Source organism: Bufo gargarizans, chromosome 6 (assembly GCF_014858855.1).
Source record: "Bufo gargarizans isolate SCDJY-AF-19 chromosome 6, ASM1485885v1, whole genome shotgun sequence".
Classification (NCBI taxonomy): domain Eukaryota; kingdom Metazoa; phylum Chordata; class Amphibia; order Anura; family Bufonidae; genus Bufo; species Bufo gargarizans.
In genome coordinates, this window is record NC_058085.1 from 173,597,398 (window position 1) to 173,613,593 (window position 16,196).

Consider the following 16,196-nt stretch of genomic DNA (forward strand, 5'->3'; position numbering starts at 1 on the left):
AAAAAGTGTATATTTATTGGTTTGGGTAAAAGTTATAGCGTTTACAAACTATGGTGCAAAATTGTGAATTTGCGCACTTTGACTTTCTGAGAACCTGTCATGTTTCCTGAGGTTCTACAATGCCCAGACAGTAGAAACACCCAACAACTGACCCCATTTCAGAAAGTAGACACCCTAAGGTATTCGCTGATGGGCATAGTGAGTTCATGGAAGTTTTTATTTTTTTGTCACAAGTTAGCGGAAAATGATATGCATTTTTTTTCCTTACAAAGTCTCATATTCCACTAACTTGTGACAAAAAATAAAATTTTACATGAACTCACCATACCCCTCATGGAATACCTTGGGGTGTCTTCTTTCCAAAATGTGGTCACTTGTGGGGTATTTATACTGCCCTGGAATTTTACGAGACCTAAAGCGTGAGAAGTAGTTTGGAATCCAAATGCGTAAAAAAATGCCCTGTGAAATCTAAAGATACTCATTGGAATTTGGGCCCCTTTGCACACCTAGGCTGCAAAAAAGTGTCACACATGTGGTATCGCCGTACTCAGGAGAAGTAGGGCAATGTGTTTTGGGGTGTATTTTTACATATACCCATACTGTGTAAGAAAAATATCTCTGTAAAAGACAACTTTTCCCATTTTTTTATACAAAGTTGTCATTTTACTGAGATTTTTCTCTCACCCAGCATGGGTATATGTAAAAATACACCCCAAAACACATTGCCCTACTTCTCCTGAGTATGGCGATACCACATGTGTGACACTTTTTTTGCAGCCTAGGTGCGCAAAGGGGCCCAAATTCCTTTTAGGAGACTTCTTCTCACGCTTTAGGGCCCCTAAAATGCCAGGGCAGTATAAATACCCCACATGTGACCCCATTTTGGAAAGAAGACACCCCAAGGTATTCCGTGAGGGGCATGGCGAGTTCATCGAATTTTTTTTTTTGTTTGGCCCAAGTTAGAGGAAATTGATTTTTTTTTGTTTTTCCTCACAAAGTCTCCCTTTCCGCTAACTTGTGACACAAAGTTTAATCTTTCATGGACTCAATATGCCCCTCAGCGATTACCTTGGGGTGCCTAATTTCTGAAATGGGGTCATTTGTGGGGTGTGTTTACTGGTATTTTGGGCGGGGCTAAATTGTGAGCAACCCTGTAAAGCCTAAAGGTACTCGTTGGACTTTGTCGGGTGGTAATAATTCAATTAAGAATTATTAATTATGGTCATAAAAATAATTAATCATAAAAAATTTAATTTTATAAAATTTGTCATAAATTCTTAAAATCATGACCTGGTGAATTGTAGACAACCTAATTGATACAATTCACATCTGAGGCCGACTATTTCCTCAGATAAATAAGTTCTTTTTGATGTGAGATGACGTTAATGATAAAACATGTAGTTCTGCATTATACAATAATACACAGGTTTATAAAAATATGCAGATTTATTGGTTACAAGATTATAAACATATATAAGTCAATAAAACACAATGATACATGCAAATGAATATATATAGCATTACAAGCTTAACAATACATGTGAGTGGAAATAACTTGTCACATTATAACCAAGCTATTATTAGGTTAGGATATCAAAGTAGGAACATAAGTTATACATATATATATTACTTTTGTTCAGAGAAAACCTCATGATATCAGGATGGGCATGTCTAATCCTAGACATCAATATGGAATGCTAAATACATTCTTCCCCCCTCTAACCAACTACACATCACATGACTTCAGGCATGGGCAAATCCATTCAAGGATATAGCTTAGAAGAGATAACTGTATCCTTCCGCCCCATCCTGGACTATTTTCACATATATAACTTTGGTAAGACTATTAAGACAAATGACAGGGATATAGGATCTTTGCTAGACCATATCTTTAATGGAAAGGACTTGAAATAAGTCTTTCCTGTGGGAAACCATCACTTAGCTTGGCGAAGAACGTTCTATCAATATATATATATATATATATATATATATATATATCTAAGCAATTATTTACTGCTTTGCTAGATTATGAGTCTTTATTCTTCTGCAGGTAGAATGAAGTCTCACAATATCCTAAAACTACATCTCAATATGGAGATGATCAATTAATTTAATTATGTATTTATTCGCCAATCTAGATGGTATAATTTCACCCACACTATCAAATTAGTCTTAATAAAATTAAATATCATTTTCTGTATCTCTTACCAAGTCCTAGTAGAAATCTCACTTCTGCTCCTAGGAAAGCTGGGTGGTCCATCATAGCACATCTCACCATGGCTTCCATCTTGATAGACCCCTCTAGACAGCTTTACTTCTCTTTCCTCTCTTTCTTGTGTGTGTCTCTGTTCTCTCTCTCCTTCTCCCCCCTGTGTATGGTTTATGAACCCAAACTTATCAGTTAGACACACCTTCCTAGTTCTGAAGTTTCCAATCATAATCAGGATGGGCGTGACTATTGATAAGAAATGACATCATAACCTTACCCAGAATGCACTTTTGCTACTGTTGTAATGTCACCTACTCATACCTAGGTGGCACTGCTGTGTAAGCTATTTGCATCCTAGTATAAAGGGTTAACTTCTGTAAGTCTGAATAAAGGTATAATATACAATTGACCTTAAAAGCTTTAAGTCAAGGCTATAGGGATTAGATTTGACACTTGTAGCAATTAGAGACAGACCTCTAGGCGTCTCTTCTGACTGTTTCTCACACTGTTTATTGGTGTATCGTAAATAACTTCACTGGCTTTGTTTTCTCAGAGATATCAGTATCTCCGGTTACACCAAAGAGGTGAATAATTGTTACAAAACACACATCTTCACAGACACTCTTTTAGAGACGAATACTCTCCTAATGAGAAATATATATAATATACTGGATACATGTTGTCTTCATCACATATAACAGTATAATATATATTATATGTTCTACTGATTGTCTTATGCTAAGGACTAAGGTTCATTAAATGACTGAATATTATATATTTGCTTCATTGATAAATGCCTAATTGTATAGGTAATTATCACCAGCTGCATAGAGCTTATCTTTAACTCCCGTCATAAATTTATAAGTAGACAAAGAAGATTCTTCTCAGACTGGTACACTCATGAGAAGAATAACACTAAAGGGCAGAAACCTTTGTATGACCTTAATTTGGCCTACTCAAGACATATACAAAATTGTAACTATAGTGAGCATGGCTCTTAAAGGTAATGAACATTCATCTTGACTAAAATAAATTGGATATCAATGCATTTACCTATGAAAAGGCACCTAGAGTGCAAAAAAGTGTCACATGTGGTATCGCCGTACTCAACTTTGTATAAAAAAAAATGGGAAAAGTTGTCTTTTACAGAGATATTTATCTCACTCAGCATGGATATATGTAAAAATAGACCCCAAAACACATTGCCCTATTTCTCCCGAGTACAGCGATACCACATGTGTGACACTTTTTTGCAGCCTAGGTGTGCAAAGGGGCCCGAATTTCTTATTGTAGGGCATTTTTGGACATTTGGATTCCAGACTTCTTCTCACGCTTTTGGGCCCCTAAAATACCAGGGCAGTATAAATACTCAACAAGTGACCCCATTTTGGAAAGAAGACACCCCAAGGTACTCCGTGAGGGGCACGACGAGTTCCCAGAATATTTTTTTTTTTTGGCACACGTTAGCGGAAAATTATTATTTATTTATTTTTTTCTCTTACAAAGTCTCATATTCCACTAACTTGTGACAAAAAATAAAATTTTACTTGAACTCGCCACGCTCCTCACAAAATACCTTAGGGTGTCTTCTTTCCAAAATAGGGTCACTTGTGGGGTATTTATACTACCCTGGCATTTTAGGGGCCCTAAAGCGTGAGAAGAAGTCTGGAATATAAATGTCTAAAAATTTTTATGCATTCGGATTCCTTGAGGGGTAAGGTGAGTTCATGTGAGATTTTATTTGTTGTCACAAGTTAGTGGAATATGAGACTTTGTAATAAAAAAAAATCAATTTCCGGTAACTTGTGCAAAAAAATAAAATAAATCTTCTATGAACTCGCTATGCCCCTCAAAGGTGATATTTATAGACCCTCAGAGACAACCAGTCAAACTAAGGACAAGAAGGGTGACCCCTACTGAAAGGGATAAGAGAGACATGGAAAGAACTGAGTAAAAAACTAGCACCAGAGCCGTCCCCCCTACTGCCCGCATACCTCATCCCAGACCTCCTAGGGAAAAATGGGGACATTCACCAGGAAGTGTGGTCACCATTAGCGCAAGCAAGACTGGGGGAGTTAACCCCAGACACAGAAACATCCATAGTGAATAGATTACCAGAACGAATAAAAAATTCCCCTAGCTTCTTTCTGACAAGGGCTTACATAGGTGCTGTGTGCGGGGAATTGAGAGAGGGGTCCAACCCGGCGAGACAACTGACAGAGTTTGAAAAAACTATTCTGTCCCCACTCCGCAAACAGAGAAAAATCTCGGCATTGTACTCCTTGGTAGGAGCTAAAAGTGAGGCCAGAAAACCTCTATATATTAGAGACTGGGAGAAGGAGCTTGACACTATTTTCACAGATCAGGACCTCAAAAAGCTATTGGCTTTCTCGCATGGACAATCTCCTTGTATACGATTACAGGAAAATCATTTCAAGCTTCTTACCAGGTGGTACAGAACCCCAGAGTTCTTGCACAAATGTGGCTTGTCTCCCGATCGGCTTTGCTGGAGGTGTGGCGGGGGAGAGGGGTCTCTGTCCCATATTTGGTGGACATGCCCTCTAATCGCCCCATTCTGGGAAAAAGTCTTGGTCACTGACCTAAAGATCACTCTTGAAATGGTGCTCTTTTCACTCCCCTCTGATCTCTACAGACCGTCTAAGTACAATTTGGTGACTCATCTGATAGCAGCGGCCAAATCTATCATTCCTCTCCACTGGAGGAACACAGAGGCCCCCTCATTGAAGGAGTGGATAGCCAAGGCGAACCAAATATGTAATTTTGAAGAAATGTCAAGCTGGATCAACAGAAACCACAAAAAATATCTGAAAACTTGCCACCCCTGGAGGTCTTGGATCGGGGCGCAGTGATGGGTAACATATTAGCAACCCCATAAAGCCACTAGGCGTAGATGGTCTTACGCAACCTGACTGATACCTTTTCTCGGATTTAATCTTCCATCCCATAACTCAGTAGCAACGAGCGTCGAGGCAGCTCAACCTGTTCCCCCCCCCTCTCCTTTTTCCTCCCTCCTTTCTTCTTCCTTCTCTCCCTCACCTCTTTTTTTTCTTTTATCTTTCTTTTTTTCTTTATCTTTGTTATATATAAATGGTATATGATCCAGGTAGCCATTGTCTCCCGTGAAGTACTATGCTATAATTTGTAAAACATCTCATAGCTTTTGCTGCCACACAGGAGGCCGTGGCTCTGCCGTGCCACGAGTTACTGGTTATGGACCGGAGATAGCGCGTCTTCCATCTGTTAAATGGTGTGTCTATGACCTGTGACATCCTCAATGTATACCTATAACTTTTGGTCAACTGACCAATGTTTGTTCATATTTGACTGAAAAATTTCGAAAATAAAGAATTTATAAAAAAAAAAATAAATGTGATCTTTATAGTGCTGCAGCAATTTTACGGTGTTTTTGCAGTGATCAGAAAAAAAAATTCTGTCACTGCGGTGGGGCGGACTGAACGCAACTGTGCGCACAAGATCAGGCCTGATCGGGCGAGCATTACAGGGGGGGTGATCAATGACAGGGGGGTGATCAGGGGCTAATAAGGGGTTAATATGTGACGGGGGGGGTGTAGTGTAGTGTGGTGCTTGGTACTACTTATTACAGAGCTGCCTGTGTCCTCTGGTGGTCGATCCAACCAAAAGGGACCACCAGAGGACCAGGTAGCGGGTATATCAGACGCTGTTAACAAAACAGCGTCTGATATACCTTTCAAGGGTTAAAAAAAAAATCACATCTACAGCCTGCCAGCGAATGATCGCCGCTGGCAGGTTGTAGATCAACTGGTTTACCTTCCGATCCTGTGAACGCGCGCACCTGTGTTCGCGCGCTCACAGGAAATCTCGCCTCTCGCGAGATGACGCATATATGCTTCTACGAGGAATAACCTGGCCGCCAGCAGGACGCATTCCTGCGTTAGGCGGTCGGGAGGAGGTTAAACAGGTATTACAGCTAATACCAGATGGAATTTGCCGAACATGGTAGATGGATAAAACATGGCCGCAGGATTATTGATGTTATTGACATAAGGGACAGGAGCCTGAAAACTATCTGCCATACAATATGTTAGCCAAACAGAGGCTGTTGCTGGTATGGGGATTTTACTCCTTTTCCACATCATCTAACACCAATGATATGTCATCAGTAGGGGTGACCGAACTTTAGGATTTTTGTATCCCGAACCCGAACATTTCAGTAAAAGTTTGTGTTTGGGTTCGCTGTTCGGCGATTTCTTAGTGATTTTTGAAAGGCTGAAGAGCAGCCAATCAACAAGCTTTTAACTGTCTGACCTTAGAAGCCATAACAGCCATGCCTACTAATGGCATGGTTATGATTAGCCAGCGCAGCATGTGACCCAGCCTCTATATAAGCTGGAGTCACGTAGCGATTCAAGTCACTCTGCTGTTACTAGTGTAGGGAGAGGATACTGCTGGTGATTTCAGGGAGAGAATAGGACAGAATCTGTGAAAAGAACTCAAATCTAACTCAGCGATCTACCTACATTTAGTTGTGTGGGTGCAGTGCACGATCTTTTTACCCTGCCAGTGACAGAAAAAAATAACTTTTATCAGTCTGTTAGTTAGATGGGCGGCAGCGGCTGCCATTTTATGCAAGCTCAGTGCACCAGCACTGCATCTGAGCTTTTGTAAGATTCAAATCCAAGCTTGAAATACTGCACTAATAATATGGTTTTAAAAAAAATCACCCTTTTTTTGGCAATATACAACATCTGGTGCATTTGCAGGATTAGTCCGTGTGCAATTTAAGTTAGAAATACAGCCATAATCTTCTGGGTTTTTAACAACACACTTTTTTGCTAAAATACACAATTTTACAGTCCTTGCAGCATCGGCAAGTGTGAAATTCAAGGGTTGTATACAGCTTTAAAATTGAGTCAGTAAAAAAACACACTTTTTTGGCCAAAAAGTTTATTTTGCAGCCTTTGCTGCATATGTCATTGTGAGATACACCCTTTACATACTGTGGTTCTATTCAGTTCATTTTCTGGCTTTTTAATTTTAAAAACACACTTTTTTGCCAAAATACACAATTTTACAGATCTACACGTGTGAAATTCAAGCTTAATATATACAGCTTTCATATTCTGTTACTAAAAAAACACACTTTTTTGGCAATATTCAACATCTGGATTAGTCAGTGTGCTATTTAATCTAGAAATACAGCCATCATTTTCTGGGTTTTTAAAAACACCCTTTTTTGTCAAAATACACAATTTTACAGCCCTTGCAACATCAGGACGTGTGAAATTCAAGGGTTATATACAGCTTTCATATTCAGTTAGTAAAAAACATACTTTTTTGGCACTATCCAACATCTGGATTAGTCAATGTGCAATTTAAGCTATAAATACAGCCATAATTTTCTGGGTTTTTAAAAACACACTTTTTTGCCAAAATACACTATTTTACAGCACTTGCAGCATCAGCACATGTGAAATTCAAGGGTTATATACTGCTGTCATATTCAGTTATTAAACAAACAACCGTTTTGGGCAAAAAAGTTCATTTTGCAGCCTTTGCTGTGTATGTCATTGTGAGATACACCCTTTACATACTGTGGTTCTATTCAGTTATTTGAAATACAGCCATTTTGGGCAATAATCTTTAATTGCGGCCTAGTCTGGATCTGTACATGTGAGATACACCCTTTACATACTGTGGTTCTATTCAGTTATTTGAAATACAGCAATTTTGGGCAAACTAATTTAATTGCTGACTAGTCTGGTTCAGTCGGTGTGAGATACACCATTTAGATACCGTGGTTATATTCTTCTATTGATAAAACAACCTTTTTTGGTAAAATACACAAATTTTCTGCATTGCAGCATCAGCACGTGTGAAATTCAAGGGTTACATACTGCTGTCATATTCAGTTATTAAACAAACACCCGATTTGGGTTAAAAAAAGTTTATTTTGCAGCCTTTGCTGCATATGTCATTGTGAGATACACCCTTTACATACTGTGGTTCTGTTCAGTTATTTGAAATACAGCCATTTTGGGCAATAATCTTTAATTGCGGCCTAGTCTGGATCAGGGCGTGTGAGATACACCCTTTACATACTGTGGTTATATTCTTCTATTAATAAAACACTTTTTGGTGCAAAATACACCATTTTTGGCCCTTGCAGCATTAGCACGTGAGAAATTCAAGGGCTATATACTGCTGTCATATTCAGTTATTAAACAAATACCCGATTTGGGTTAAAAAAGTTTATTTTGCAGCCTTTGCTGCATATGTCATTGTGAGATACACCCTTTACATACTGTGGTTCTGTTCAGTTATTTGAAATACAGCCATTTTGGGCAATAATCTTTAACCTCTTAAGGACATAGGGCGTACAGGTACGCCCTTGTGCCCTGGTACTTAAGGACACAGGGCGTACATGTACGCCCTGTGTATTTCTGATCACTGCTGTGCGGCTGGCAGTGATCGTAACCCAGTGCCTGCTCAAATCATTGAGCAGGCACCTAGGCTAAATGCGCGGGGGGGTCCCGTGACCCCTCCATGTCGGCGATCGCGGCAAACCGCAGGTCAATTCAGACCTGCGGTTTGCTGCGATTTCTGCAGTTTCTGATCCCCGCGGTCCCTGACCGCGGGGATCAGAAACTTTAGTATTCCTAAAATGCATCTGTATCCCTCCCCCCTGCACCCCTTAGTGATTTTTGCCTGGTGGGAGGTGCAGGGGGAGGGTTGCGGGCGGTGACGGGCGGTGCGGGAGGCGGGCGGTGCGGCAGGCGGGATCGCGATCCCCCGCCCGCCTCCCATTGCGTAATCGTTGGCGTCTAGTGGGTATACCAGGGTGCCAGCACATTGCTGGCACCCTGGTATAAACGGCTGACATCGGTGATGCAATGTCAGCCGTTTAACCCTTTCCATACAGCGGTCCGTACGGACCGCTGTATGGAAAAGGTTAACAGCGCAGGGAGCTCCCTCCCTCTCCCATCGGGGGGCTGCTGTGCCTTTGCAGCCACTCCGAATGGAGAGGGAGAGAGCTCCCAGGCAGCCCCCCCAAGCCCCGTCCTTACCCTTCCCCGTCTGCGCAGTTCTGACCATAACTGAGCAGACGGGGAAGGTTCCCGTGGCAACAGGACGCCTTCTCAGGCGTCCTGCTGTCCATGGTGCTGAACAGATCTGTGCTGAAAAGCATAGATCTGTTCAGACAAAGTGTAAAATACAGTACAGTACTATATATTGTACTGTACTGTATTATACAGACATCAGACCCACTGGATCTTCAAGAACCAAGTGGGTCTGGGTCAAAAAGAAAGTGAAAAAAAGTGAAAATAAAGTAAAAATCAAAAAACACATTTATCACTGATTAAAAATTAAAAAAATGAAATTCCCTACACATGTTTGGTATCGCCGCGTCCGTAACGACCTGATCTATAAAACGGTCATGTTACTTTACCCAAACGGTGAACGCCATAAAAATAAAAAATTAAAAACTATGATGAAATAGAAATTTTGCCCACCTTACTTCCCAAAAAAGTTAATAAAAGTGATCAAAAAAGTTGTATGTACTCCAAAATTGTAACAATAAAACCGTCATCTCATCCTGCAAAAATCATACCCTACCCAAGATAATCGCCCCAAAACTGAAAAAACTATGGCTCTTAGACTATGGAAACACTAAAACATGATTTTTTTGTTTCAAAAATGAAATCATTGTGTAAAACTTACATAAATAAAAAAAGTATACATATTAGGTATCGCCGCGTCCGTATCGACCGGCTCTATAAAAATACCACATGACCTAACCCCTCAGGTGACCACCGTAAAAAAAAAAAAAAGAAACGGTGTAAAAAAAGCTATTTTTTGTCATCTTACTTCACAAAAAGTGTAACAGCAAGCGATCAAAAAGTCATATGCACCCCAAAATAGTTCCAATAAAACTGTAATCTCATCCCGCAAAAAATGAGACCCTACTTGAGATAATCGCCCAAAAACTGAAAAAACTATGGCTCTTAGACTATGGAGACACTAAAACTTTTTTTGTTTTAAAAATTAATTCATTGTGTAAAACTTACATAAATAAAAAAAATTGTATACATATTAGGTATCGCCGCGTCCGTGACAACCTGCTCTATAAAATTACCACATGATCTAACCTGTCAGATGAATGTGGTAAATAACAAAAAAAAAACTGTGCCAAAAAAGCTATTTCTTGTTACCTTGCCGCACAAAAAGTGTAATATAGAGCAACCAAAAATCATATGTACCCTAAACTAGTACCAACAAAACTGCCACCTTATCCCGTAGTTTCTAAAATGGGGTCACTTTTTGGGAGTTTCTACTCTAGGGGTGCATCAGGGGGGCTTCAAATAGGACATGGACATGGTAAAACCAGTCCAGCAAAATCTGCCTTCCAAAAACCGTATAGCATTCCTTTCCTTCTGCGCCCTGCCGTGTGCCCGTACAGCAGTTTACGACCACATATGGGGTGTTTCTGTAAACTACAGAATCAGGGCCATAAATAATGAGTTTTGTTTGGCTGTTAACCCTTGCTTTGTAACTGGAAAAAAAATATTAAAATGGAAAATCTGCCAAAAAAGTGAAATTTTGAAATTGTATGTCTATTTTCCATTAAATCTTGTGTAACACCTAAAGGGTTAACAAACTTTGTAAAATCAGTTTTGAATACCTTGAGGGGTGTAGTTTCTTAGATGGGGTCACTTTTATGGAGTTTCTACTCTAGGGGTGCCACAGGGGGGCTTCAAATGGGACATGGTGTCAAAAAAACTGTCCAGCAAAACCTGCCTTCCAAAAACCATATGGCGCACCTTTCACTCTACGCCCCGCTGTGTGGCCGTACAGTAGTTTACGGCCACATATGGGGTGTTTCTGTAAATGGCAGAGTCAGGGCAATAAAGATACAGTCTTGTTTGGCTGTTAACCCTTGCTTTGTTAGTGGAAAAAATGGGTTAAAATGGAAAATTAGGCAAAAAAATGAAATTCGCAGATTTCATCCCCATTTGCCAATAACTCTTGTGCAACACCTAAAGGGTTAATGAAGTTAGTAAAATAAGTTTTGAATACCTTGAGGGGTGTAGTTTCTTAGATGGGGGTCACTTTTATGGAGTTTCTACTCTAGGGGTGCATCAGGGGGCTTCAAATGGGACATGGTGTCAAAAAAACAGTCCAGCAAAACCTGCCTTCCAAAAACCATATGGCGCACCTTTCACTCTACGCCCCGCTGTGTGGCCGTACAGTAGTTTACGGCCACATATGGGGTGTTTCTGTAAACGGCAGAGTCAGGGCAATAAAGATACAGTCTTGTTTGGCTGTTAACTAGAGTTGAGCGAACACCTGGATGTTCGGGTTCGAGAAGTTCGGCCGAACATCCCGGAAATGTTCGGGTTCGGGATCCGAACCCGATCCGAACTTCGTCCCGAACCCGAACCCCATTGAAGTCAATGGGGACCCGAACTTTTCGGCACTAAAAAGGCTGTAAAACAGCCCAGGAAAGAGCTAGAGGGCTGCAAAAGGCAGCAACATGTAGGTAAATCCCCTGCAAACAAATGTGGATAGGGAAATGAATTAAAATAAAAATTAAATAAATAAAAATTAACCAAAATCAATTGGAGAGAGGTTCCATAGCAGAGAATCTGGCTTCCCGTCACCCACCACTGGAACAGTCCATTCTCAGATATTTAGGCCCCGGCACCCAGGCAGAGGAGAGAGGTCCCGTAACAGAGAATCTGTCTTCATGTCAGCAGAGAATTAGTCTGCATGTCATAGCAGAGAATGAGGCTTCACGTCAGCCACCACTGCAACAGTCCATTGGCATATATTTAGGCCCAGCACCCAGGCAGAGGAGGGAGGTCCCGTAACAGAGAATCTGTCTTCATGTCAGCAGAGAATTAGTCTGCATGTCATAGCAGAGAATGAGGCTTCACGTCAGCCACCACTGCAACAGTCCATTGGCATATATTTAGGCACAGCACACACACAGGCAGAGGAGAGAGGTCCCGTAACAGAGAATCTGTCTTCATGTCAGCAGAGAATTAGTCTGCATGTCATAGCAGAGAATGAGGCTTCACGTCAGCCACCACTGCAACAGTCCATTGGCATATATTTAGGCCCAGCACACACACAGGCAGAGGAGAGAGGTCCCGTAACAGAGAATCTGGCTTCATGTCAGCAGAGAATCAGTCTGCATGTCATAGCAGAGAATGAGGCTTCACGTCAGCCACCACTGCAACAGTCCATTGGCATATATTTAGGCCCAGCACACACACAGGCAGAGGAGAGAGGTCCCGTAACAGAGGATCTGGCTTCATGTCAGCAGAGAATCAGTCTGCATGTCATAGCAGAGAATCAGGCTTCACGTCAGCCACCACTGCAACAGTCCATTGTCATAAATTTAGGCCCAGCACCCAGGCAGAGGAGAGAGGTCCCGTAACAGACAATCTGGCTTCATGTCAGCAGAGAATTAGTCTGCATGTCATAGCAGAGAATCAGGCTTCACGTCAGCCACCACTGCAACAGTCCATTGGCATATATTTAGGCCTAGCACACAGGCAGAGGAGAGAGGTCCCGTAACAGACAATCTGGCTTCATGTCAGCAGAGAATCAGTCTGCATGTCATAGCAGAGAATGAGGCTTCACGTCACCCACCACTGCAACAGTCCATTGGCATATATTTAGGCCTAGCACACAGGCAGAGCAGAGAGGTCCCGTAACAGACAATCTGGCTTCATGACAGCAGAGAATCAGTCTGCATGTCATAGCAGAGAATGAGGCTTCACGTCACCCACCACTGCAACAGTCCATTGGCATATATTTAGGCCTAGCACACAGGCAGAGCAGAGAGGTCCCGTAACAGACGATCTGGCTTCATGTCAGCAGAGAATCAGTCTGCATGTCATAGCAGAGAATGAGGCTTCACGTCAGCCACCACTGCAACAGTCCATTGGCATATATTTAGGCCCAGCACCCAGGCAGAGGAGGGAGGTCCCGTAACAGAGAATCTGTCTTCATGTCAGCAGAGAATTAGTCTGCATGTCATAGCAGAGAATGAGGCTTCACGTCAGCCACCACTGCAACAGTCCATTGGCATATATTTAGGCCCAGCACACACACAGGCAGAGGAGAGAGGTCCCGTAACAGAGAATCTGTCTTCATGTCAGCAGAGAATTAGTCTGCATGTCATAGCAGAGAATGAGGCTTCACGTCAGCCACCACTGCAACAGTCCATTGGCATATATTTAGGCCCAGCACACACACAGGCAGAGGAGAGAGGTCCCGTAACAGACAATCTGGCTTCATGTCAGCAGAGAATTAGTCTGCATGTCATAGCAGAGAATGAGGCTTCACGTCACCCACCACTGCAACAGTCCATTGGCATATATTTAGGCCCAGCACCCAGGCAGAGGAGGGAGGTCCCGTAACAGAGAATCTGTCTTCATGTCAGCAGAGAATTAGTCTGCATGTCATAGCAGAGAATGAGGCTTCACGTCAGCCACCACTGCAACAGTCCATTGGCATATATTTAGGCCCAGCACACACACAGGCAGAGGAGAGAGGTCCCGTAACAGAGGATCTGGCTTCATGTCAGCAGAGAATCAGTCTGCATGTCATAGCAGAGAATCAGGCTTCACGTCAGCCACCACTGCAACAGTCCATTGTCATAAATTTAGGCCCAGCACCCAGGCAGAGGAGAGAGGTCCCGTAACAGAGAATCTGGCTTCATGTCAGCAGAGAATCAGTCTTCATATCATAGCAGAGAATCAGGCTTCACGTCACCCACCACTGTAAGAGTCAATTTTCATAAATTTAGGCCCAGAACCCAGGCAGAGGAGAAAGGTCCCGTAACAGACAATCTGGCTTCATGTCAGCAGAGAATCAGTCTTCATATCATAGCAGAGAATCAGGCTTCACGTCACCCACCACTGTAAGAGTCAATTTTCATAAATTTAGGCCCAGAACCCAGGCAGAGGAGAAAGGTCCCGTAACAGACAATCTGGCTTCATGTCAGCAGAGAATCAGTCTTCATATCATAGCAGAGAATCAGGCTTCACGTCACCCACCACTGTAAGAGTCAATTTTCATAAATTTAGGCCCAGAACCCAGGCAGAGGAGAAAGGTCCCGTAACAGACAATCTGGCTTCATGTCAGCAGAGAATCAGTCTTCATATCATAGCAGAGAATCAGGCTTCACGTCACCCACCACTGTAAGAGTCAATTTTCATAAATTTAGGCCCAGAACCCAGGCAGAGGAGAAAGGTCCCGTAACAGACAATCTGGCTTCATGTCAGCAGAGAATCAGTCTTCATATCATAGCAGAGAATCAGGCTTCACGTCACCCACCACTGTAAGAGTCAATTTTCATAAATTTAGGCCCAGAACCCAGGCAGAGGAGAAAGGTCCCGTAACAGACAATCTGGCTTCATGTCAGCAGAGAATCAGTCTTCATATCATAGCAGAGAATGAGGCTTCACGTCACCCACCACTGCAACAGTCCATTGGCATATATTTAGGCCTAGCACACAGGCAGAGCAGAGAGGTCCCGTAACAGACAATCTGGCTTCATGTCAGCAGAGAATCAGTCTGCATGTCATAGCAGAGAGTGAGGCTTCACGTCACCCACCACTGCAACAGTCCATTGGCATATATTTAGGCCCAGAACCCAGGCAGAGGAGAAAGGTCCCGTAACAGACAATCTGGCTTCATGTCAGCAGAGAATCAGTCTTCATATCATAGCAGAGAATCAGGCTTCACGTCACCCACCACTGCAACAGTCCATTGGCATATATTTAGGCCTAGCACACAGGCAGAGCAGAGAGGTCCCGTAACAGACAATCTGGCTTCATGACAGCAGAGAATCAGTCTGCATGTCATAGCAGAGAATCAGGCTTCACGTCAGCCACCACTGCAACAGTCCATTGTCATAAATTTAGGCCCAGCACCCAGGCAGAGGAGAGAGGTCCCGTAACAGACAATCTGGCTTCATGTCAGCAGAGAATTAGTCTGCATGTCATAGCAGAGAATCAGGCTTCATGTCAGCCACCACTGCAACAGTCCATTGGCATATATTTAGGCCTAGCACACAGGCAGAGGAGAGGTTCATTCAACTTTGGGTAGCATCGCAATATAATGGTAAAATGAAAATAAAAATAGGATTGAATGAGGAAGTGCCCTGGAGTCCAATAATATATGGTTATGGGGAGGTAGTTAATGTCTAATCTGGACAAGGGACGGACAGGTCCTGTGGGATCCATGCCTGGTTCATTTTTATGAACGTCAGCTTGTCCACATTGGCTGTAGACAGGCGGCTGCGTTTGTCTGTAATGACGCCCCCTGCCGTGCTGAATACACGTTCAGACAAAACGCTGGCTGCCGGGCAGGCCAGCACCTCCAAGGCATAAAAGGCTAGCTCTGGCCACGTGGACAATTTAGAGACCCAGAAGTTGAATGGGGCCGAACCATCAGTCAGTACGTGGAGGGGTGTGCACACGTACTGTTCCACCATGTTAGTGAAATGTTGCCTCCTGCTAACACGTTGCGTATCAGGTGGTGGTGCAGTTAGCTGTGGCGTGTTGACAAAAGTTTTCCACATCTCTGCCATGCTAACCCTGCCCTCAGAGGAGCTGGCCGTGACACAGCTGCCTTGGCGACCTCTTGCTCCTCCTCTGCCTTGGCCTTGGGCTTCCACTTGTTCCCCTGTGACATTTGGGAATGCTCTCAGTAGCGCGTCTACCAACGTGCGCTTGTACTCGCGCATCTTCCTATCACGCTCCAGTGCAGGAAGTAAGGTGGGCACATTGTCTTTGTAGCGTGGATCCAGCAGGGTGGCAACCCAGTAGTCCGCACAGGTTAAAATGTGGGCAACTCTGCTGTCGTTGCGCAGGCACTGCAGCATGTAGTCGCTCATGTGTGCCAGGCTGCCCAGGGATAAGGACAAGCTGTCCTCTGTGGGAGGCGTATCGTCATCATCCTGCCTTTC